General features: G+C 42.9%; 1 protein-coding gene across 2 annotated transcripts in view; it reads right to left on the minus strand.

The window, feature by feature from the left end:
- Positions 1-27,158, minus strand: part of LOC109872746 (zinc finger and BTB domain-containing protein 16-A) — a 168,725-nt gene that overhangs the window by 18,281 nt on the left and 123,286 nt on the right. The gene's annotated exons all lie outside the window — the stretch shown is intronic.

Consider the following 27,158-nt stretch of genomic DNA (forward strand, 5'->3'; position numbering starts at 1 on the left):
GCAGAGATCCAGTCACACACAGGAATAGAGCACGCAAACGCACGCACACACACACTTTCAATTACCAGACTGGAGAAAACTCTAGGGAAAGAGGGAGTGTTTAGAGCTCAGCTTCTATTTCATCAGTCAATAACGCATCTTTGGGGCAAAGCTGCCACTAATTTAAAAATCTATGAGGAGCAGCGGACTCATGTTCATAAACGCACGAGAGGGAGGCCCAGAGACAGCCCTCCCCCTGGATCAATCACTGTCTCCCATCCACACCCAGGAGAGAATGAAAGGGAGAGGGGGAAAAGGGAGGGAGAGCGAGAGAGTGAGAGAGAGCGAGAGAGCGAGATGAGGAAAAGGTAGTCAGAGGAAAATTCAAGCAACCATGTGGGCAGTGAAGAGAGCGATGGGGTAGAGGGAGAGAAAGGTAAAAACAACAACAACAAGATGAGACAAAACGGGGCCTGTCCTTAAATCTTCTGACAGTGAGGCTGTAACGGTGCTTCTGTGCAAATAAATACTGACAAGACTCCCTTCTGGCTTTCTCTAAACCTCTTTCTCTAGACCTCTTTCTCTACACCTCTTTCTCTACACCTCTTTCTCTACACCTCTTTCTCTACACCTCTTTCTCTACACCTCTTTCTCTACACCTCTTTCTCTACACCTCTTTCTCTACACCTCTTTCTCTACACCTCTTTCTCTACACCTCTTTCTCTTGATTTTTTTCTCTCCCACAACATCTTCTTCTCCCTCTTCTTTTATCAATGAAAAGGGGGCCATTGATTGGGGCCGATTTTCACTGGAATCCCTCCAGGACTTGAGGCACTTAAGGTGGCTTGACTGACAGGCCTTCCTCTCTCCTTTCTCGCTCTAATGTAACAACACAGGGTGCTCTGGAGACAGCACAGTGGTCAGAGCCTGCCCACTACCTTAGGGCTATCACACAAACAATTAATGTCCAGTTGAGAAATGAAAATGGTTTGAGTGGTTTTGGAGGCAAACAGAAACAGGGCAATTGAGGGAATGAGAGAGGTGGGAGGTAGTGAGAGAGTGACACAATTTGAGAAAGAGAGAGGGAGGGAGAAAGGGGGAGAGGAAAACTGCAGGAATGTAAGATCATGGCGAGCCTTTGACCTGGGTCTGGGATGAGGTGAGGTCTGGACATAGTAGAAGGAAACACTAATTTAACCCCACCAGATCTGGGTTTAACTACTATTCAAAATAATTTCAAATACTTTAGCTGTGCTCGATTGAGCTTGCCTGTTGCAATGGGACCAATAAAAAGTCCCAAAAGTACAACCACCCAACCTAGCAGGTTTAAGCAAACACTCAAAGTATTTGACATTTTTGGAATACTACTTGAACCCAGGTCTGAACCCACTTCTCCCATTTCAATGTACAACTACTAGTAATTGCATTCCCCCCACACAATAATAACACTAATATGGCCGTAAATCCCAGACCTGTTTAATGCTGTTAAGTGAATGGCACACAGGAGGGCTGTGTAGGAGAGAGTGTATGTACATACATGACCGTGTGCAGCATGTATGAGTGTGTGTAAGTGTGCGTGCATTAATCCTAATGGCACTGCTCTTGCAGACAGATTGCCCTTTAACCTCTGATATACCTTCGCACGCACGCACACGCACACGCACACACACACACACACACACACGTGATACAGTAACATGTATTCAGTTCTTTGCCTGCACCCTCAAGCACCACAATAGTATACACCCTGCAATATATACATTCACACAAATGGACATAATAGTTCAGCTGTCTTTCTGAGAAGAACCATGTTTACCATGCTGTTGTGCAAACAAGATGTCAGCTGCAATCTTGGGGTGAGAGAAAATATAAGGGTTGTTGGCTCTTTGTTTAGAGCAAAAGAGAAGAGTACAATTAATCAATATGAACTACAGTATATGCTGCACTAGTCAAAGTAATAAAAAAGCTCTTTCCTTTTCAAAACATAAAAGCTTTCAGAGTCTGTATGTCATGTTTTGAGCGCTTTGCAATTCAATACAGTATTTGAACCCATGACAATTAAATAATACCAGATACTCTTTTCTGATTTGAAGGAGGAAGAAGGACATAGGAGGACACAGAGACATTACATAGAGAGATAGAGAGAGAAAGCGAAAGAGGGAGAGAGTGAGAGAAAGGGGTACACACAGAGCTGAACAGACAGTGTCTTTCTCCTGGGCCTCTTGTGTGTTGGGAAAGTGCTGTAGCGCTGATTAGCGTTAACTGGAATTAAGTGCTCCAAAGTGATGCGGCCGGTCCAGTCTTGGGGGGGCGGCAAGGTGAAGGGCTGACAGATGAAGGGAGGTGCAGTGATAAAAAAAGGAAGGTGGAAGCAGAGGAAAAAAGTAGCTGACCCGGGTGGTCTATTACAGTGTAAAATTGAGTAGGCCCAAAGTGACACCTGAAAAGAGGTGGTGGTGGAGAAGGAAGAGCGGAACGGGGGGGGGGGGGGGGGGGGGGGGCACAGTACATCGGGGAGGGGGCTCTGCTCTCGTCTGGATGCTGGGCGGGCGGCGGTGGTTACTTAATGGCCCTGGAGTGGCGGCAGCAGTTATTTAAGCGAAGCCGGACGGGGCCCTTAATGGATAGGCAAACTCCCAGAGAGCCGGTGACACGTCTGTGAGAGGTACAAACAGAGGAGAGAAAAGCTACAGGTGTGCATGCTGGTAGTGGTGGTGGGGCATGGGGCTAGACATTCTCTGTCTACCATGGCCTTTCTTCTGTTTGAGGAGAGGAAGTGAAGTAGACATTGCCCTTGTGTTTCATCCCCATGCATTCTATAAACTCTACCAACACCACCTTCAGAGATAACATTTTTCTTATTTGTTGCTTTGCAATAAAATTACAGTATTGCTATTAGCAATTTTACTACGGTGTGTCTAGCTGGCTGTTAGAACATGAGTCATACAGTAGGTGTGAGCGAGGACTGAAGTCAATTAGCTTCTTTCTCCTCATTCAGCTCCGCAAGGATGATGGCAGCAGCTCTCTCTCCCGCTGCTCTGTCTTCCAACTCAACCGTCTGTCTGCTAGCTGGGTTCTCTTCAGCGGTTGCTTTTCAAACGAGCCACTGTATCATTCACAGTTAAATTATGGGAATCGTATGTGAATAGATTTTTCAGTACAGCCACAAAGCCCTGCTGGGGGGTTATTTTGTGTGGATGAAAATATACAGGGTTTGTGTAGGGACTGAACAATGTATGATGATGTGTGTGTATATATAACAGTGACTAACTGTGTGTATGAGTGGATGACTGGGTGTGTGTGTGTGTGTGTCTGGGGAGAGAGGGAGAGAGAAAGGGATAGAGACAGCATGAGAGCACACACACAAGGTTGCATTTATGTCAACCTTTCGGTTTCATTTAACCCAAACAAAGAGGGAGATATGAGCCTAATATGATGAGGGTCTTTCGCTGACGCGTTTCACTGCATATTAAATGAGGCTGCACAAACCTGGGTACACACTTATCTAGTCAAAAACCATCAGTGTGACCATTATATTACACCAAGTTTGAATAATCACAATAACACCACAGCTGCCGTCACCATTACCACTTCTAATGGCCTGGTGCTATGGGGATTGTCAGACGTCATTTCATCACCCAGGTTGCTTCCCCTGGTGCCTAGTGCGTGAGGACGTACTAAAATGTAACCAGCCGAGTGTATGTATGACGTGCTGTGGACTTAAGGTCCTCTGCTGATTGTCAAGTGTCCCTGCCTTCAGATGAAATCAATAAAAAAAATTATAAGCTGAACTCACAGAAAGTCTTGGCTTCGACCGTCTGCTTTCACCACTTTCCTTTGTGTGAACGGACATGAGCACTAGGCATTTCTAGCCTATGTCTCTACAATGGTGAGGCAGTCCTCGTGTTTCCTGTTGGTGCCACACCTAAATGGATGAGAACTGCTGTCCTGTCCATGGGTGTGTTGGGGTACTAAACACCACAGGGCTAATGAAGCAGAGAGCTCTAGGAACCTGAATATAGGCATTAAATCACCATTCGATCGGGGTTAATTAAGGATCCACATCCCTGTCTTTTACGCCCTGGTCTCACTCATCAACATGTTCCAGCATTTAGATGCTCCTGCATGGAGAACAACAAAATGTCTGCCTCTTGACTAACACTTTGCTTTTGGTTAAACAATATGGGTATAAAAATTAAGACGCACAACAACAGCAATGGGTGTGGCTGGTAAAACATGTGTCACATTAATCATTCCCTTTGATTAATTAATGGGTAAATAAGTACACGATGTGGGTAGTGTGGTATGGGCAGGCTGGACAAGAAGAGTGTGTTTTGTGAGAGAGGTTGGGTCTGACAGCATGGGGGAGAGTGAGAGGTCAGAGGGGGCAGCTGTGGCGGGAAAGGTGGGGGTGGGGTAGCGCGAGGGGGCAAGGGTGTGTGCACACAGAGAGGAGGCGTAAAGGGGACTCTTGACAGCCCGCACTGGGCAGGGGGGACAATGGGTGCCAGCAGGGACTTGCTGAGGGGGACAATGCTGCCAGAGGACTGCCAAGACCCAGACCCCAGCAGACCCTGGGCTGCAGTGTGGAGGGAAAGTATTCATACCCATTGACTTATTCTACATTGTGTTAAAGCCTGAATTCTAAATTGATTTCTGGTAGGTTGGTAGGTTCTCCCATCTCAGTTAAGCAACTCTGTAGTTCTGTAAAAGTGGTCAATGGGTTCTTGGTCATCTTCCTGACCAAGGTCTTCTTGCCCGGTTGCTCAGTTTGGTTGGACGGCCATCTCTAGGCAGTCTGGGTAGTTCTATATTTGTTCCATTTCCCAACTATAGAAACCAGTGTGCTCTTAGAAACGTTCAACATTCTAGAAATTGTTTTATACCCTTCCTCAACTATATGCTGCACAATCTCGGAGATCTACAGACAGTTCCTTGGACTTAATGGTATGGTTTCTGCTCTGACATGCACTGTAAACTGTGGGACCTTACATAGACAGGTGTGTTTCTTCCTAAATCATGTGGCCACAGGTAGGGCTGTGGCGGTCACAAAATTTTGTCAGCCAGTGATTGTCAAGCAAATAACTGTTGGTCTCACGGTAATTGACCGTTAATTAACAAACACATTTAGCATCTCCTGGCTTCCAAAAAAGTCTAGTAAATCCATGTAATATAGCCTACACCTTCACAATAAATCCATTATTTATTAAAGACATGTCTAAAGAAGTATGATATGTAGAAAATGTAGTCTATTTCAGAAGAAAATAATAGCATCCTCTGAGTTGTCCTTATGTTAGGTCCTGATGTGGCTATGGCATATGGCTGTGGGCTACACTTCTTCATTTAGCAGACAAGATTTGCTTATAATTCCGTGGCATTATTTTATATTATTTTATAGTGTGAACAGGGAGTGTGAACATGCGGCTATTCTGTGTTGAGCGGTTAACTCAGAAATAGGTATTCCTATATGCTTAATTTAGAGTTTTTAATGTAACTTTAGTTCTACAAACGTTGGGCTATATGTTTAGATTTTTAATACATTGTAAGGCTGCATGATGAGATTCTAATTCTGATTAGTAAAAAGTTGCTTGAAAGGCTCTGCTTTGAGCTCTGCTTTGTTTTTTGTGCAGGCTGTACAACTCCAATATTTTCTAATTCACAATTTCACTAGCACTTGATAATGCCTCGAATCCCCTTTGTGGCCGTAATGCACCCAAAAAATCCATGCCTTTTGCGGCCCGAAGTGCTGCGTTGTGCCCTTCTCCCTTAGTGTGCTGCACAATTGGAAGCATAGCTCATTCACACTCTCCATAACGTGATCAGGTTCTCACAGGCTACAAGTGAAGACAGACACATCGGGGACGCAACTGCGCGTGTCCTTATCCAATTCTAAGGTGCATATTGAAGATATTGGAAGAACTGTACACATTTCCTTTTCGTCAGCCAACAAGATGAGTAAGCTTAGCAAACAGCAAAAGCACTAGCCTATGTCAATCTATTATCCCCCATAGTACAAAAGTCAACCTATTCTATTCTGTGTGAGAAATAAATATTCTGGGACAGTTGTGGGATGCGATAGACCACAAATGAATACAACCACTAGCATCAAAACATATTTTTTATGCAATGTGGCTGACGTAACAGATCAGAAAGTTTAGCTTAAAATGTTGCTAAAGTATAAGGCTATTTCTTCACATTATAAGCGCAGCAATGTGCACATGGTAGTAGGCTATAAGCACGAATGTTCCTTTAGCGGAAAACACCATTACCAAAAGTGACCGCAAATGCAATTACGCATGAAATGTTTTTATTATAAAGGTGCATTTTTATGGTGAAAATTATCTTCCCCAAACTCACACACTGCTTATATATACCAGTTCGGCTTTTCATCCCTTGTAAAGCGGATTAATGTGCTTAATTTTAAGAAGTTATTTGGCCACTTTAGTTGTAATACAAACCTTCTTAAAAACATTTAGGCCTATGGGCTACATGAGGTGTACTATGATTAGAAAAAGTCGCAGAAAAAGGCATAGTTTCTTATGCTGGGCATCATTCACAAGAGATGAGATGGCCGCCTCGCTTCGAGTTCCTAGGAATCTATGCATTGTTTTTGTTTTTTTACGTGTTATTTCTTACATTGGTACCCCAGGTAATCTTAGATTTCATTACATACAGTCGGGAAGAACTACTGAATATAAGAGCAACGTCAACTCACCACCAGTACGACCAGGAATATGACTTTCCCGAAGCGGATCCTGTGTTTTGTCTTCCACCCAGGACAACGGAATGGATCCCTGCCTGCGACCCAAAACAAAGACGTCATAAAAGAGGGAAACGTAGCGGTCTTCTGGTCAGGCTCCGGAGACGGGCACATCGCGCACCACTCCCTAGCATACTACTCGCCAATGTCCAGTCTCTTGACAACAAGGTTGATGAAATCCGAGCTAGGGTAGCACTCCAGAGGGACATCAGAGACTGTAACGTTCTTTGCTTAACGGAAACATGGCTCACTCGAGAGACGCTAACGGATTCGGTGCAGCCAGCTGGTTTCTTCACGCATCGCGCCGACAGAAACAAACATCTTTCTGGTAAGAAGAGGGGCGGGGGCGTATGCCTTATGATTAACGAGACGTGGTGTGACCACAACAACATACAGGAACTCAAGTCCTTCTGTTCACCTGACTTAGAATTCCTCACAATCAAATGTCGTCCGCATTATCTACCAAGGGAATTCTCTTCTATTATAATCACAGCCATATATATTTCCCCCCAAGCAGACACATCGATGGCCTAAAACAAACTTTATTTGACTCTTTGCAAACTGGAAACCACATATCCTGAGGCTGCATTCATTGTAGCTGGGGATTTTAACAAGGCTAATCTGAAAACAAGACTCCCTAAATTGTATCAGCATATAGATTGCGCAACCAGGGCTGGTAAAACCTTGGATCATTGCTATTCTAACTTCCGCGACGCATATAAGGCCCTCGCCCACCCTCCTTTCGGAAAAGCTGACCACGACTCCATTTTGTTGCTTCCTGCCTACAGACAGAAACTAAAACAAGAAGCTCCCGCTCTCAGGTCTGTTCAATGCTGGTCCGACCAATCTGATTCCACGCTTCAAGACTGCTTTGATCATGTGGATTGGGATATGTTCCGCATTGCGTCCAACAACATTGACGAATACGCTGATTCGGTGAGCGAGTTCATTAGAAAGTGCATCGGCGATGTTATACCCACAGCGACGATTACAACATTCCCAAACCAGAAACCGTGGATTGATGGCAGCATTCGCGTGAAACTGAAAGCGCAAACCACTGCTTTTAACCAGGGAAAGCTGACCGGAAACATGACCGAATACAAACAGTGTAGCTATTCCCTCCGCAAGGCAATCAAACAAGGTAAGCGTCAGTATAGAGACAAAGTAGAGTCGCAATTCAACGGCTCAGACACAAGAGGTATGTGGCAGGGTCTACAGTCAATCATGGATTACAAAAAGAAAACCAGCCCCGTCACGGACCAGGATGTCCTGCTCCCAGGCAGACTAAATAACTTTTTTGCCCGCTTTGAGGACAATACAGTCCCACTGACACGGCCCGCAACCAAAACCTGCGGACACTCCTTCACCGCAGCCGATGTGAGGAAATCATTTAAACGTGTAAACCCTCGCAAGGCTGCAGGCCCAGACGGCATCCCCAGCCGCGTCCTCAGAGCATGCGCAGACCAGCTGGCTGGTGTGTTTACGGACATATTCAATCAATCCTTATCCCAGTCTGCTGTTCCCACATGCTTCAAGAGGGCCACCATTGTCCCTGTTCCCAAGAAAGCTAAGGTAACTGAGCTAAATGACTACCGCCCTGTAACACTCACTTCCGTCATCATGAAGTGCTTTGAGAGACTAGTCAAGGACCATATCACCTCCACCCTACCTGACACCCTAGACCCACTCCAATTGGCTTACCGCCCAAATAGGTCCACAGACGATGCAATCTCAACCACACTGCCCTAACCCATCTGGACAAGAGGAATACCTATGTGAGAATGCTGTTCATCGACTACAGCTCAGCATTTAACACCATAGTACCCTCCAAACTTGTCATCAAGCTCGAGACCCTGGGTCTCGACCCCGCCCTGTGTAACTGGGTACTGGACTTCCTGACGGGCCGCCCCCAGGTGGTGAGGGTAGGTAACAACATCTCCACCCCGCTGATCCTCAACACTGGGGCCCCACAAGGGTGCGTTCTGAGCACTCTCCTGTACTCCCTGTTCACCCATGACTGCGTGGCCATGCACGCCTCCATCAAGTGGTAGGCTTGATTACCAACAACGACGAGACGGCCTACAGGGAGGAGGTGAGGGCCCTCGGAGTGTGGTGTCAGGAAAATAACCTCACACTCAACGTCAACAAAACAAAGGAGAGGATTGTGGACTTCAGGAAACAGCAGAGGGAGCACCCCCCTATCCACATCGATGGGACAGTAGTGGAGAGTGTAGTATATCACATATCAAATATATCACTAGCCACTTTAAACAATGCTACTTAATATAATGTTTACATACCCTACATTACTCATCTCATATGTATATGTATATACTGTACCCTATATCATCTACTGCATCTTTATGTAATACATGTATCACTAGCCACTTTAAACTATGCCACTTTGTTTACATACCCTACATTACTCATCTCATATGTATATACTTTACTCGATACTGCATCTTGCCTATGCTGTTCTGTACCATCACTCATTCATATATCTTTATGTACATATTCTTTATCCCTTTACACTTGTGTGTGTATAAGGTAGTAGTTTTGGAATTGTTAGGTAAGATTACTCATTGGTTATTACTGCATTGTCGGAACTAGAAGAACAAGCATTTCGCTACACTCGCATTAAACATCTGCTAACCATGTGTATGTGACAAATAAATTTGATTTGATTTGAATATATAATTCACAAGTGATAGGCTAATATTGTCACCCATCAGACTATTTTCTTGATTTAATCTTGTCTTTACATATACATGTGTGACATTTGTTTTGATTTAGAATCATTATCATGCACCTGTATTGAAATTGGGCAGTGGGAAAAAATACATATGCACTTAAATAACGAATGGAGGACGCTTTTCCCGATGGTTTATATTCATGCCAGCCAAGTGGGTAGGCTATACTCCTGTTGTAAATATAAGCAATGTGCTTAATATTAGGAAAGTTAAGAAATACATATAGTAGGCCTAGCCTATAGAAAGCTGATGGGATCCTTGTCTTTTAATTAGCGTCCATCACTCGGTTTTCTCACGCAATTGCATAACCTAGAAATGTTGCACAACATGAGCTCATGGGCTCTCATGAAGTGTTTGATTCAATTTTCAAATACATTTGCATTGATGTCTGAGTGATTAGAGGGACAACAGAGTGCCAAGTACCAGGAAGCTAGCAAGTTTGGTAGGCTACTAATGACCAGCAGCAGCAGCTGCCTTTATGACTCGTGACCGCCGGTGTGGCGGTAATACAGTCCCTGCAACAGTCCTTGCCACAGGTGGTCTCCAATCAAGTTGTGGAAACATCTCAAGGATGATCAAAGGAAATAGGATGCACCGGAGCATAATAGCAAGGGGGTGTGAATACTTAGGTAAATTAAATATTTCTGTATTTAATTTTCAATACATTTGCAAACATCTCTAAAAACATGTTTTCACTTTGTCATTTAAAGAGTATTGTGTGTAGATGGGTGAGAAAAAAATATCAATTGAACCCATTTTGAATTCAAGCTGTAACACAACAAAATGTAGAATAAGTCAAGGGGTGTGAATACTTTCTGAATGCAATGTAGATACCAATATATTTCCCCTCCTATTCAACACATTGAAGAGTTTCAATGAGTAGAATCTCCACAGCAGTTTAACAAAGATACCCATTTTCTCTACTACACCCCGTGAGGGGAAGCACAGCATCGGAAGCCTCCATGACCTTTTCATTTCCACGGTAACCTGACGCCTGGTGAAAACCAACCATTGAGGGGTCTTATGTCTGAGACAAGCAAAGCTGAAGGAGAGGGCATGATAAAAATCACCTCCGTCCCTCTTGTCTATAGGGCTCTGGTCAAACGTAGTACACTATGTAGGAAAGTGTTTCATCTGGGATGTACCCTCCATCTCACCTCAGTCACCTACACAGATCATCGTCATATTTGGACTGTGGGGCTGTGTGGACTCAGTAGGTGAGGTGGGTCGAGAGGAACCAGTGACCAGAGGGATGCTGTGAAGTAAACTGTGTCTACTGTCTAGCTCCCAGCAGTCTCTCTGTCTGAGGCCAAACAAGGTGGTATGGCGGCACTGGAAACATGCAGCAACACAACATGTCATAGAGAGGTTGGTGACACACAGAGATTCTGAACAATGGAGGAACATGGTGAGCTAATTGATGCAAATTGCTAATAACTATTTTAATACTAGCGGACACACACATATGGAGGAAAAGGGCAGAGCGATCTAATCCCTGAGAGTGGCCTGGCATATCAGTGGCACCAGGCCTGGACGACAGGTCTGGACCGGAATACAGAGAAGATAGAGGGAGAGAGAGAGAGAAAGAGAGAGAGAGAGAGAGAGAGAGAGAGAGAGGAGAATATATAGAGAGGAAGGGAGAAACAGAAACAGAGAGAGAGAGAGAGAGAGAGGAGAATATATAGAGAGGAAGGGAGAAACAGAAACAGAGAGAGAGAGAGACACAGAGAAAGAGAAAGAGAAAGAAAAAGAGCTGCACAGGCTAATTCATTCAAAACGCCTCACTGGCTTTGACAAGAAACGCAAAGAAAAGAGCCTCAGTGAATTGTTTATTGATCGAACGGGAGAGAGGGTGAGGATGAGAGAGGCAGAGAGAGAGAGAGAGATAATTAGATCTACATGCAATGAATAAATATCCATTGCCGGAATATAATGATCTGTGAAAAACAGACATCCAATCAAATGATAGGCTTGCTGTATTTACAATAATGCGATATGGTTTCTCTAAAACGCAATCGAACACGATGTTGATCAAATAATACATGAGACCTTAAAGCAGGGGTCCCCAACTACATATGCCCCAAATTGGAGGTGTCATTATACCCATAAAACCTAGTGGTCAAACAGTTCCAATTGTTTTTCCACCATTCATTTTTCCCATAGGGATTTTTAGAAACACTTAAAATAAGGTCTATTTCATGTAGATTCGGCTCTATTTACTCTCAGATTCGAAAAAGCTAATTAGCATCAAAGTACACCTCATGCAAGACTATAAATCACTGCAAGTTCCTGCACATCATCTCTAGCTGACACCTATGTAAACAGGTATTGTATCAATTTAAAACTTGCACAGGAGAGTTCACAGAATTGTCAATTAAAGGAATTTTGCCAATTTATTAATGACAAAATTTTGCTAACATTAGATAGGGGGGGGGGATATATTGATAAGAGTAACTTTGTCCTAGCAAGATGTATATGGTTATCATCACACCACGGTAAACCTACATGAAACACAGCCTTTATGTGTTTCTAAAATCCCCTATGGGAAAATTGAACGGTGGAAAAACTATTGGAACCATTTCCTTGTTTGACCGTTAGGCTTTATGGGTATTATGACTCATACAGTGGTACTCTATTCAGTCGCGTGTCGAATACAGTACCACAGTTTTCTTGAGGGGATGGTCCGGGGGCCGGAACATAATTGAACAAACAATCATTTCAAACCGTGATTACATTGGGATACAATCACATATGCCTCTATTTATACGTGGGAATACTTTGGAACATATTTCCTAAATTAAAATCATTGAGCTGATTTCCTGGGGATTTTACAGTCTAAAGCCCCCCCCCCCCCCCCCCAAAAAAAACCTGCCTTAAAAGCAGTGGTGGAAAAAGTACTAAAATGTCATACTTGAGTGAAAGTAAAGAATTTCAAATTCTTTATATTATGCAAACCAGACGGCACAATTTGTATATATTTATGGATAGCCAGAGGCACACCAACACTCAGACATTAATTTCCAAATGAAGCACTTGTGTTCCTGTCAAAATGTAATGAGTACTTTTGGGTAGCAGGGAAAATGTACATTATTTTGAAAAAGTACATTATTTTGAAGTGTGAAGTGTGAATGAAGTGAAGTAAAAGTAAATGTTGTCAAAAATATAAATATTAAAGTACAGATACCACAAAAAATGACTTAAGTAGAACTTTAAAGCATTTTTTCTTTAGTACTTTACACCACTGCTTAAAAGGAACCCGGCAGCGAATAGAACCTTCATTCTCTCCAGCTCAAAAAGACTAGACAGTGTAACCAACACACCCAGATAAACTACCATGTCTGCATACAAAGCACAATTGTCAATGTGCTGTGTGGTGCCATCCATGGCAATAACAGTGAGTGATAATTCGCACGTCGGTGTGTCATGAAGCAGGCTACGTGAGATGAACCGTTCACCAGTTAGATTAATGTCACCAGATGCCAGACTAGATGCCAAATTAATTACCCAGAAATAATGTCAGGGAACCATATGGTAGCTCAACTGTCCATTTAGTTGACAGGGGAAACATCTATATCCCGGGAAGGTTCATCACTCGTATGGTCTTCCTTGTGAGATACACTAGATAAGGTTTTGATATGTTTAAGGTACAGGTGCATCATATATGAATAATTCAAGAACTTTCCCCAATATTCAGACTTTGACTGCTTTTGTTTGTTGTTGACAGACAGGGTTTTGTCTGGCATCTATTTATATTACATAATGGTCTGTTCTGGGCCATACCACCTTCCCTATATGCAGGGGGTGTCAACTGTCAAGTTTAGATTGCAGCCTCTTGATACATCTGCCCTGTGCTGACTGACAGAGCTCTTAAAGACCATAAATGCTGACGGATAGAGCTCTTAAAGATCATAAACGGCATATGTCGAGAATTTTCGACATCAGCAGGCCATGTATCAGAGAAAGAGTTGGGTTGTGGGGGACATGCGCCTTTAAGAGAATATAATTTACAGTGCACAGACGGCCCTTGCCTTGGTCCTGCGGATCGTTTACAAAGCAGATGACCGTACCCCCCCCCTCCCTCTCCCAATCCCACAAATCCGATTTAAATCAGACAACTTGCGCAGTGTGGCTTGAAGTAAGAAAAAGGATAATTAGTAAACAGAGAGCTACTCGGCGGCTTCATTGGCATTCGCGCCGGGTTACTGTGTCGCATTTAAAATGCAGTCTGATGAAGTCTACAAAATCAAACCATTTGTTACTCCTATTGAGGAGGCTTCGGGCCACTGGCAATTAAATTGGAATTAGTGCGGGGGAATGAGATACGGCAGATTCATACCAAGGAGGGGAAAACTGTCTGGAAGATGTCTGGAACGCATTCAAGTTTACAGTGGCCAAGGCTCAGATTGTAAATCATTTGGTTTATTTTTTCTATTTCCGCCATGGCCGCCTCTGTCACCATACCCCACGTCATCACTCTTCTTGTTTGCTTTGTTGTCCTTCTGTTTCGGTTCTGAGAGAAATTCACCCATGTCTATCATAGTCTTGTTTTCTATATACAAATAAACAAGCCCATGATGTATTATTCCTAAGAAATAGACATAGAGTACGTAGAGTACTAAATCCTAATGTAGGGTTGACAGCAATACAGACATTACGTCACACAGGGACGGAACTAGATCAACAGGCTGCCACTCATATGTGGGTTGACCAGTTTATCATACTCACTGATATTCATATAAGTGTAGCGTGTGTCTATGTACTTCCATAGGAATGGGAGCGTATGTGTTTGTATGTTTTTCCTTTGCATGTGACCAAACAGCTTGTGTTTACTGTGCATTTGTGTCCATCTGTGTGTGCATCTGTGCGTCCGCTTTGAATGGAAAAGAGGAAGTGAGAGAGAGATGCCATTTGCTTTGCCACAGCTGATTGGGCACAGTGGAGAAGGGATGGGGCTAACTACGGGAGAGATAGAGCCCGCTGGCCAGCGAGGGCGTCCGGGGAGGGACAATCATTTGTGCCAGGTGTGATATCCCTCCTAAATATCTCAGACTAATGGTCCTATTGACCCAGTAAGGCCAGCAGGTTAGTCTCTTTTTATTGGTATGTAGCTGTTATGAAAGTTGTATTGTCAATTTGTTTTGTATTTAAAAGCCACTTTAAACGTGTACATGACACTGTCACAACATTTCCCCATGGGGACAATAAAGTCAGTAAAGGAGAGAGGGGCGGGGATGGACGGGGGTGAGAGAGATGTGAGATAAATGGAGCACAAATGAGAGGGAACAGCTCATGCAGTACAGCTGTCTTCCACAGCGCTCGCCTGGCTGGCAATGGCAACTGGGCCAATGGTTGCCAAGGGTGTCGATGCTCAGTCTCCTCATTGGCCACAAGCAATGGGTATTTACAATATAGGGCGTTGTTCAGGTGGGAGGCCAGTAGGGGTCCCTGTGACTGATTGGTCAAAACTTGTGGTTGTAAAAACTTTTATATATAAAAAAATGTTGAACCTTTATTTAACTAGGCAAATCAGTTAAGAACAAATTCTTATTTACAATGATGGCCTACCAGGGAACATTGGGTTAACTGCCTTGTTCAGGGGAAGAATGACATATTTTTACCCTGTCAGCTTGGGGATTCAACCCAGCAACGTTTCGGTTAGTGGCCCAACGCTCTAACCACTAGGCTACCTGCCGCCCCAAAAGTGTCTGGTCTATCATTAAGGGGGACAGCTAATAATGTAATCAATGTATAAATTCATTTTGTGGCAAAAAAATATATACTTTTTGGGGGACAATTGCACTTATATTTTAAGTAACTATACTACTTTATAGTAGCTTATATAATTTAGGTTTGTCAAATGTAATTCAGAACTATGAGGAGATTATGCATTCAGTTAAACAATCCTTTGTATTTCTAGTCATGTTATTTGGTTTTGGGGACATCCTACAGTATTACTCTTCATTCACATAATCCCACTCCACTGTCCAAATAGTGTGTTTGACAACATTATTGTTTGTGTGTTTGTGTTTTCCCATCAGGATCAAATGCAAAAGCGCTATTCAATTAAATCCATTACTGTGAAAAACATTGGAAAGATTCAAATAAATGACACTGTTCACTTGGATGACAAACTGCCACAGTGAAAATAGATTTGCACAGACAAGTCATTTGTAGGTCCTGTGTTTTAACTCAATTGTCTGTCCCATATTTGTATGTGGCTTTCTTATTTCTGAAATTGTTTGCAAACTGATATGTGACACGTATTTATGCCAAATAATAATCTTATTTTTTTCATAGCGAAACAGGTGGGGCTGAAAACAGGTGGGGCTGAAAACAGGTGGGTCGCCACAGTTCTACTACTACTCCAACTATCCTCCACTTTCAGCGCCTGTAGTGAATTTGTACATAGGCCAGTAGCTTCACAACCAATCAGTGGTTCACCCTTCTCCACTACCCCATCACCGCACAGTGAGAGATTTAGCTGTAATCCATACAAATGATGGTTTGGGGGAATAAAATCCCCCTCCCCCTCTGTTGGTCTCTGTTGGGCATTACTGTGGCTGGCTGTGCTGTAGTCATTAACACGCTTAAAGTGCAGAAAAAACATTCCTATTGCTTCTTTTCCCTATTCCATTGCCTTTTTCCCTTGGTCTGACTGGTTGATAATCTGGCTGGGAGCGGAACAGAGCAACCCCCCTCTCTGCATTGGAATTCACTCTGCATCTTGCCATGATTTATTCCCAGTGGCCATCTGGACAGTGGACAGATAATGTGTCCAGGGCTCTGAATGAGTCATAGGTCATAGGCTCTTAGGCTTGACCTCTTACATCCCTGATCTTTACACTTTTGGTCTTTTGCTGTGGCCAAATGACCGGAGATAGGCCCCCCCCCTTACTTTATCCCTCCCTCCCCTCTCTGTGCCGACATGGTCTTTCCCAGTGGACAAAAGGCTTTCAGCGCCTTTCTACTGTCACACCCCCCCAGTCCTCCCCCTTCAACCTCTAGTCCCATCTGACAGGAACGGAGTTTGTTTTGTTTTCTGAGACGCGGGGGAAACTAACGAAAAGAGGACTAAAGCTGCACGGCTACAAAAACAGGGGTTTTGGATGGGAGGGGGTTAAGGTGGTGTTGAGTTGGTGTGGGGGGGTTAGGGTGGTGTTGAGTTGGTGTGGGAGGGAGGGAGATTGCTGCAAATTTAAAAAACGTAAAGTTAATCAAATCTGAATGCAATGGCAGAAGCATGGCCAAATGACTTCTAAATATAAAGGTTTTAGGTATAATGGGTCTTGCATGCTTCTCCCCAGCTTAATGTAGGCCTTTGTGGGGCTGTTCGAGGAAATGGGGGGCAGAGCAGAAGTCTGAGGGTGTTACAGTACAAGTATCCCTTTTGTTGGCATTTCAGGTTAAGGTCGATGTACATTTCCAACCTCGCGGCCCAGGAAATGAATGCCGTTTCGAGATCAACTGTTGAGCCCAAGTGAAGGCTGCGCCTACATAACTGCAACATTTCTAAATAGAAAAATGAACAGTAATCAACTTGTCTTCCAGAAATTGTGAACCATTGACATTATAGTGCTACACTGTCCTGTTTTTCCGGTGTAAACAACTGAATAAAATGTGAAATACGAGGATCCATTTTGTTTCGTTTGCTAGCTGCCTCAAGATTGCAGTTAAAGCACGCACAGACGCACAGACGGACAGACGGACAGACGGACGGACAGACGGACAGACGGACAACTGCACTGGTTCGAGCCATTGCCCTGTCTCTCCTAATGGTTGACAGAAGGTTGACCGTCTCAATTAGGTTGGGGGCCATTTTGCTAATGATCTCTGAAACATGTTGATTTGGAGAGTGGTCTGGCCCTGACCTTGAAGCCAAACACCAAACGGCACAACGCTCAAAAAGTATTTTTAGACGAACTGAGTGTCACTCAAGCTGCAGAATCGGGGAAGAGGGCCCTGGGGGAGGGGGGAGTTGGAGGGGGGAGCGCTTTTGAAGAGCTAATACAGCAGTCCACCTCAATCTGTCCAACCTTTTAATTCGATTAGAAAGGAAATTGATTTGGGTTGGCTCTTGGCGGGCCACAAGACCAGTTGCTCGCTCTCTCAAACACACAAAGCCACACGTGTGTGTGTGCGAAGCCTATACACATGCACTCACACGTTGAAATGGTTGATGGAAAACAAAATAATTGAAGTGGGTTTGCCAGGATGTTGTGAATGTATTCATTCTTCTCAGAACTACATTTGGCGTTATTGGACAAAGCTGGAGAAGAGGCAGTCGAGGCGGAGCGCAGGCTTTCAAAGATGATGTGTGTACATTATATAGAGATCAATGTGCTTTGAGGGACTCAAAAGAAGCAGCACACACACACACAGTCAGTTTATGATTCACTCATTTAATGTGTGTGTAATCTAATGAATGTATTTCTTTATATTAGAGGAGACACTCATCGCCGTCTATCCCTGGGAGAGAACATCTGTCAGTCTGACAACACGCAGGGAATTCATCTAAAACAGAAGTCACTATCAACCATCTCATCTACAACCATCTATCTCAAATCAGCACAGGCTTACAGCATGAGTGATGACGGTCTGGCAAGAATTCTGTCTCATAGTGACTGACGAGATCTTTGTATTACTGGGACTAAGAACAAGTCTGACTATACTTGGCCTTCTACTGTAGGTTTTAACGTGTAATCACATAGCCTTGTCGTTGCTATGTGTTAACCACGTAACTGAAGCACAATACAATAACACAGCCTCCAAGAGCTAGGTCGCTTTGACCTTCAGGTTCTGTCGGTTTGTTCTATTACACGCTCACTCCAAAAACACGAATCAGGACACTCAATTTTGGGCAAAACAAATATTGGAGAGGACACTAACAAGATTTAATAAGCCTGCCGATGTTGGTATAATGTTAAATATGGCTATGGAAAAGGAATATCAATTTGATTTAATTTCATATCAACTTGATGACTGATTAGAAGTAAGAATCTCAGTTATTGAGAGTTCAGCATCAGATTGTTCTTGAGGAAAGTTTTTCTTTGTCTATTAAAAAAGGACGTTAAGTTGTTATTGTTGCATTCAGCTGTGATTTAGAATGAATTAAAGGAGAACCTTCACACCTTGAATGGCAAGTAATGGTAATTATGTTGGAGACAAACCAACAAATGTCCAGAGGCATTAGTCTCACTGTGTGCCTGCGCTAGACGGACATCCATGCCTCCTGCCTATCAAGACAATGTGAACAGGCAAGGATCCCAGCCCGTCTAGTCTACCAACTTATCCATCGTACCCAGAAGTTTCTCAATGGGCTGCCAAATATACAGGAATTATCATGCACAGTGTGAACTGACAAACATCGGCTTGTTGGAAGTGCACTTTAAAATCAATAATGCCAGCCAGATCCTATCAGAAATGGTATTATGGCCGATTAAGATCTTCTCTTGGCTGTGAAGTTACAAGGCAGTCGACTTCGCATTCAAAGGTAGTTCAATTAGTCATTTGCAGCGGAGAGCGTCTGGCAGCCCAGAGTAAAGAGGCATGTTTCAAAGGGATATCAAAGTGAATCGAGAGACTCGGTGAGGCAAAGAGACCCTGTCAAGAACATAGTCACAGTTTCGCATCAAAATTAGCAACAAGTATGGTAATCTAGAACTGATAACACCATCGTAGGCCTGGAGTTTAGAGGGGCGGTTTCTGAGTAACCTTGTATGTAATCCTCATTCATTGCCTATACCCTTAGACAGGTGACATATATAAAGGACCATGGGCTTCTAATAATGCCTATTGCAAGTCTGAATGCAGATTAATAGTGCACACGATAAAACGCACAATAAATTCATTCCAAATACCGTGTCCTCCGATGATTCATAGATACGTGCTACGGGATGGAAAATCTGAAAAAAATTGATCCTGCAGAACTATTATGAGCGGGAGATTAGTGGGAGATAATCATCTAACAGTAATGATAGCCACAATTTATTTATTTTTTACAATAGAGTCATTTTTTTTAAATCACAGAAAAACTTGCTAAAAGGAAAGAGACTGGTCAGAAAGAAAACCCTATGGCCATTATACAGTGCATAACTGGCTGTGTGTGTAGTTCAGCTAACTGCCTCTGAACACCAGGGGGAGCTCTTCTGACAACCACCCCACAGTGTTCTCAGTGTCTCAACACTCGGCTCCACAAGTGAAGCTAGCGCAGTCAGGGGGAAGTCCTCAAATGACCTCACAAAGTGGGAACAGGCCCCAGAAATCCTCTTTTTTTTTATGTTTCAACTTTACTACAGCTGTAATGTGTACAATTAAGATACGGATCAGTGCCTGAAGATTATAGAAAGTAGGTTTAGGGGGGGCTCAGGAGTTGGTTGTGTTGCACAAAAAGTCACTCAGGGAACATGAAAAGACCAGATTACCCCAGTCAATGAATGAGTTACTACTCTGCCGAAGCCTCAAAACACAAAGAGGAGGAATGGGGATAATTGAATCGGCCTTGTATTGGAAACATCGTTCAGACAGAGATATAGGTGACATAGCTCAAAGCCCAACCTCAGAGATGTTTACAGCAGTTATGACATAAATTCATTTAGGGTTTTCACAGTAACTCAACCCTGATAAGAAGCACCTGCTGCTCATTGTTTGTGTTCCCTACAAATGCTGTTTTGAATGAAATAGTTTGTACCTACACACTGAAGAAGGCTGCAAGCGCAAAACGTGTGTACGCTACCCCTGCAGTAAAAAACAGAACTACATATGAAGTAAGCTTTATGCATCTTTTGGAGCGCGGACCCGTCACACATTGTTATTTATCCGACTCAACCACCAAACCTGTCGCTCTGACGTTTGTCTCTCCATCCTCCGACACCTCTCAGTGAAATGCTACAGTATATGTACAGTCAGTCAGTCAGTGCTACTTTGAGTCCACTCAGACGACCACAGTGTGGGTCTCCCTTCTATCTCCTGCCTCCCCCTGCAGCTGGCAGTCTTCTCTCCCAGCGGCCAGTATATCAGCCTGACAGACCCCAGGAAATTAAGAGGAGAGAGCCTGCTATCGCCTGGCCAGAGTAGCTGTTATAAATCGCCAGACTTTTCAGGGAGTTTGCAAGCAGCCCCAAACCTTGTAGGTCTGCTTGGATATACTGTGCATTCGGAAAGTATTCAGACCCCTAGACTTCTACCACAATTTGTTTTACGTTACAGCCTTAATCAAAAATGTATTAAATTGGTTTTATTCCTCATCAATCTACACACAATACCCCATAATGACAAAGCAAAAACAGTTTTGTATGTATTCAGACCCTTTACTGGGGCGGCAGGGTAGCCTAGTGGATAGAGCGTTGGACTAGTAACCTAAAGGTTGCAAGTTCATATCCCCGAGCTGACAAGGTACAAATCTGTCGTTCTACACCTGAACAGGCAGTTAACCCACTGTTCCTAAGCACCTTCGGCAGCGATTACAGGCTCGAGTCTTCTTGAGTAGGACGCTACAAGCTTGGCACACCTGTATTTGAGGGCTCTGGCTGGACCACTCAAGGACATTCAGAGACTTGTCCCGAAGCCACTCCTGCGTTGTTTTGGGTGTGTGCTTAGGGTTGAACCTTCGCCCCAGTCTGAGGTCCTGAGCGCTCTGGAGAAGGTTTTCATCAAGGATCTCTCTGTACTTTGATCCGTTCATCTTTTCCTCAATCCTGACCAGTCTCCCAGTCCCTGCTGATAAAAAACATCCCTACAACATGACGCTTGGCATTCAGGCCAAAGAGAATCTTGGTTTCATCTTACCAGAAATCTTGTTTCTCATGTTCTGAATCCTTTAGGTGTCTTTTGGCAAACTCCAAGCGGGCTGTTATGTGCCTTTTACTGAGGAGTGGCTTCAGTCAGGCCCCTCTACCATAAGGCCCCTCTACCATAAGGCCCCTCTACCATAAGGCCCCTCTACCATAAGGCCCCTCTACCATAAGGCCCCTCTACCATAAGGCCCCTCTACCATAAGGCCCCTCTACCATAAGGCCCCTCTACCATAAGGCCCCTCTACCATAAGGCCCCTCTACCATAAGGCCCCTCTACCATAAGGCCCCTCTACCATAAGGCCCCTCTACCATAAGGCCCCTCTACCATAAGGCCCCTCTACCATAAGGCCCCTCTACCATAAGGCCCCTCTACCATAAGTATGACAAAATACAACTTTTAACTTTTTTAATTACGTTGGCAACTAGTTTATAATAGCAATAAGGCACCTCAAGGGATTGTGGTATATGGCCAATATACCATGGCTAATGGCTGTATGCAGGCACGTTGTGCATAAGAACAGCCCTTAGCCGTGGTATATTAGCCATATACCACACCCAGAGGTGCCTTATTTGCTCAGATATAAAACACACTACCTTCCACATAAAGTCATATTGTTAAAGGTGCAATATGTAGAAATCTCTCCGCCATTTCCTGATTGCTAAAATTCTAAGTTTGCCGAATATCAGTTCATATAACAAATCAAGCAAATGTACAGTACAATGATTCTATCTAAACCACTGTGAAATATCTTTCCAATAACCAAAATATTGTATTTTCAGCTTGTTTGAGGCTGGTGTACAAAACCGAAAGTAAAAGATGCAAAAAATAAACTTAAGGGAAGCATAGAAATGGCACACATAGAACAGATCTACCACTTCTTAGACTTGCATTCAATGAGAATGACAGCTCCATAACTCACATTTCTATGTGAATTTGGTCGGGTCACCCAAAAAGTTACAATATATTACTTTTCCAAGTAACTACTTCCAACACGGATTAAGTACACATGCATGTCAATTAACTGCAAAATATTCAGGATACAACAATCTTAGCAAGGATATACTCTTTAGTAACTGAACGCCTAATCGTTCATTAACAAGGGAACCCAACCAATATTCCCTCAAAACAATGTTGCCTCTGTGCAGGTCAACTTCCGGCACGGGGTTCCTGTGAACACTGAGGCTATTCCCGCTTTAATTTACTGTTTTAACAGTGGCCTACTTGGCTATTTGATCATAATGTAGGCCTACCATAAAAGACACCATAATTTGCAAATAAATTCATAAAAAATCCTACAATGTGATTTTCTCGATTTTTTTCCCTCATTTTGTCTGTCATAGTTGAAGTGTACCTATGATGAAAATTACAGGCCTCTCTCATCTTTTTAAGTGGGAGAACTTGCACAATTTGTGGCTGACTAAATACTTTTTTGCCCCACTGTATGTATAATAGATAATGTAGCATAATGTATTTACAGGTTTATTCACTTTTTCAAGTACTCGTGACAAATAATGCATTCCGATTATTGCATAGATTGTAACGGACACCTATGATGTGTGTAAAACACTTTTTTGAAGGTTGTACTGATTATAATGAACTAAGCTATTTGCCGGCTATGTGTGGCACCATGTTTGTTGTCATTACACAACACATTCTGTGTGTCAAATAAATGTCTGTCAGACCAAAGATGTTACAACGAGGTGAAGGAATGGTTCACTCATCTTTCAGGTAAACTTCCGGAAGAGAATGAAGGGAAGTGAATGATCGTAAAGGACACACCCCCTTCAACATGCATACTGCAAACAGACCAAACTCATCTTGTGTCCTCTTCTTATCTTTGGTTGACGCGAAAAACAAACATGGCGGCACCCACAAACTACCCATTGTCAAATTACTTTCAATTTCTATAAAGTGCTTTACTCAATTATTTTGATCAATGTTGAGCTCACCCATGATGTGATGATTTATAAATAGTCATTGTTATTAGCTAATTCATATTGTGGTTTTTGTCAGTTGAGAGTTATGACATCTTGTGTTACGTCAATATTTCCTCAGTTAGCGCTAGGACTAATGTAGCTTACATTTTCCGGTTTGGATAATTGTGTTATGCTGTAGCTACTTCTGTGAATGTCTGAACATTGCATCCAAAAATAAACTGGTCACATTCAGGACATAACCTTGAAAGGTCCAGTTCAGTTCAAAGTGAATGGCACAAATCCATATATGGCAATGGTCTATTTACATATAGGCCTACTGCAGCTCTGATTGGTTATGTCTAGCGTATGGGCCTTGCCTGTCAATGCAATATAATCCTACTCCGATGAGTTCTGCCTCCAACAAAATCTCTTACGTAGTTTGTTTTGTTTTGGTATGTTGCATTGAAAGGGGATAATATTGCGTTGATTCGATCACAATTCCCACAGTAAAGGGAAATGTTCATAGTGTTAACTAACAGGGAAAACTCTAGAAAGTTGAGTGAAGTTCAATATTGTGCTTCTGAGGGCGCTGATATTTCTTCTGCATAATTGTTTTAGGACTCCTACCCCCCTTTCACCTGTCCCCTGGGCCCTAGCCTGGGGTAAGGTATAATCCAGGTCCTGTGACCACAACGACTGGCCCCTGAGGACCATGGATTGGCAAATTTTCTAAATCATACCGTCATCTTGAGCCCCGACCGACAGCACATCAAAGGATTACATGGCCAGGCCTCTTCCCTCCACTTGTGTTAAGACAGCAAATTGCCAAACCAATTCCGCTTTCTACTCTAAAGCATGAAATAAATTGGACTATTGGAAATTCACAAAGTTAGTTTGTAAATGTTGTGTCAACTCTTCTCAGAAAAGATTAATCTCTACACAAAGACTAAGGCTCAATATCTGAGAGTCTACATTCATTCATTGCTGCTTAGATCTATTTAAATCTTCAAATAAGACTTTCTGTGCTCTATTATTTAAAAAAATTATCCTGAGGAAACGTTAATAAACACATTTTACGGCCCCCTAATCTGCACTAAAATCCACATTTTGTTTAATAGATTTTCTGTCAATACTGTAAAAGAAAACCACCTTCTGAATAAGACCAATGAGCTCAGTTTAAGAGTGACTTGAGAAGGGATTGGGAGAGCAAAACATTACATTCACATTCCCCCCTCCCTCATTTTCCCAGTGTGAAGATGAAGAAACAGAAGAGGGAGAAAAACATACTTTTTGTGAGGCTTCTATTCTGGTGCTCCACTGTACAAAAGGAAGCGGATTTGCAGAGGAGATGACCCATGATCCCTAAGCTGCTGAAAGATCCTCAATGACCCAAATACCACCTAATCAATCACATTCTAGGAGCAGTGGTAAGCGGGCCATGTGGTTGGACAGTAAACGGACACTGGGCTATGGGAGGGCGGTCCCCACCACCCCAGAATTCCAGGGTGGGGTGTGGCTATTTTTTCTCACCCTCCTGGGGGTTCAGTTGGGGCCGGAATGGACACACCAACAGGCTTTAACAGTCTAGAAATGAAACTAAACACAGTTAGCCACTAACGAAAACATTCTAATTACCCAAGAGAAACTGACCAAACAAGACGGACCAGAATTACACTTAACCAATTCAATTAACCAAACTAACTTAAAAGAGATCCTCTGGTAATTTAGTAAACTTTTAGCCAGTAGTTCTGAAAGTAGCGCTCACAAGCCAAAAGCGGTCCCCGAAAATTGTATACTACGGTGCAGATATGTGCACCAAGTAATTGTGCGCTCGCTCTGCTGTGTGTGCATCTTGCTAGCTGTCACTCAAATGGAAAGGAGCTAAAGCTCATTGGCTAGAAGTTGAATTCCTAGTAGGCTGGCCCACATGGGAGGGAAATATAGGGGAAATTTACTTCCAGTACAGTAAACAGTCGCTTTTTAACTAGGGTTGACGTGGATAATAGACAGAAATTCTACTCATAGATTTCACATGTATGAACTACACATTGACACATGCAGAAAAAAGCAGCAGGTAAAAAAAAAACGTACTAATCACCAAAGTTCCCAGAGAAAGTCTTTCAAACAGTCTTAAAGTACATTTTTAAATACATTTGAAGTCGGAAGTTTACATACACTTAGCTTGGAGTCATTAAAACTAGTTTTTCAACCACTCCACAAATTTCTTGTTAACAAATTAGAGTTTTGGCAAGTCGGTTAGAACATCTACTTTGTGCATGACACAAGTAATCTTTCCAACAATTGTTTACAGATTATTTAACTTATAATTCACTGTATCACAATTCCAGTGGGTCAGAAGTTTACATACACTAAGTTGACTGCCTTTAAACAGCTTGGAAAAGTCCCGAAAATGATGGCATGGCTGTAGAAGTTTCTGATAGGCTAATTGAAATAATTTGAGTCAATTGGAGGTGTACCTCTGGATGTATTTCAAGGCCTACCTTCAAACTCAGTGTCTCTTTGCTTGACATCATGGGAAAATTTAAAGAAATCAACCAAAAAATGTGTAGACCTCCACAAGTCTGGTTCATCCTTGGGAGCAATTTCCAAACACCTGAAGGTACCACGTTCATCTGTACAAACAATAGTACGCAAGTATAAACACCATGGGACCACACAGTCGTCATACCGCTCAGGAAGGAGACGCGTTCTGTCTCCTAGAGATGAACGCACTTTGTTGCGAAAAGTGCAAATGAATCCCACAACAACAGCAAAGGAACTTGTGAAGATGCTGGAGGAAACAGGTACAAAGGTATCTATAGCCACAGTAAAACGTGTCCTATATCGACATAACCTGAAAGGCCACTCAGTAAGGAAGAGGCCACTGCTCCAAAACCGCCATAAAAACGCCAGACTACGGTTTGCAACTGCACATGGGGACAAAGAACATACTTTTTGGAGAAATGTCCTCTGGTCTGATTAAACAAAAATAGAACTGTTTGACCAATTACCATCGTTATCTTTGGAGGAAAAAGGGGGAGGCTTGCAAGCCAAAGAACACCATCCCACCGTGAAGCACGGGGGTGGCAGCATCATGTTGTGGGGTTGTTATGCTACAGGAGGGACTGGTGCACTTCACAAGATAGATGGCATCATGATGTAGGAAAATGATGTGGATATATTGAAGCAAGACATCAGGAAGTTAAAGCTTGGTCGCAAATGGGTCTTCCAAATGGACAATAACCCCAAGCATACTTCCAAAGTTGTGGCAAAATGGCTTAAGGACCACAAAGTCAAGGTATTGGAGTGGCCATCACAAAGCCCTGACCTCAAAGCCCAATCCTATACCAAATGTGTGGGCAGAACTGAAAAAGCATGTGCGAGCAAGGAGGCCTTGAAACCTGACTCAGTTGCACCAGCTTTGTCAGGAGGAATGGGCCAAAATTCACCCAACTTATTGTGGGAAGCTTGTGGAAGGATACATGAAACATTTGACCCAAGTTAAACAATTTAAAGGCAATGCTACCAAATACTAATTGAGTGTATGTAAACTTCTGACCCACTGGGAATGTGATGAAAGAAATAAAAGCTGAAATAAATCATTCTCTCTACTATTATTCTGATATTTCACATTCTTAAAATAAAAGTGGTGATCCTAACTGACCTAAGACAGGGAACTTTTACTTTGATTAAATGTCAGGAATTGTGAAAAACTGAGTTTAAATGTATTTGGTTAAAGTGTATGTAAACTTCTGACTTCAACTGTAAATCACACTTTCTCTATTTGTTCTCTGATGCTGTGGATTGTAGGTAAAGGTGTAAAAAATAAAAGGAAAAGTAGAGGTGACATATGAGGTGAAACTGAACCAACAAGACTATATTGATTAAGAAATCCAGATCAAATGCTTAACAGACAAACCGACAAACCGCTAAAAAAAGTTCATTAAATGTTCAGCATTC

This window comes from Oncorhynchus kisutch, linkage group LG28, assembly GCF_002021735.2.
Source record: "Oncorhynchus kisutch isolate 150728-3 linkage group LG28, Okis_V2, whole genome shotgun sequence".
NCBI classification, from domain to species: Eukaryota; Metazoa; Chordata; class Actinopteri; order Salmoniformes; family Salmonidae; genus Oncorhynchus; species Oncorhynchus kisutch.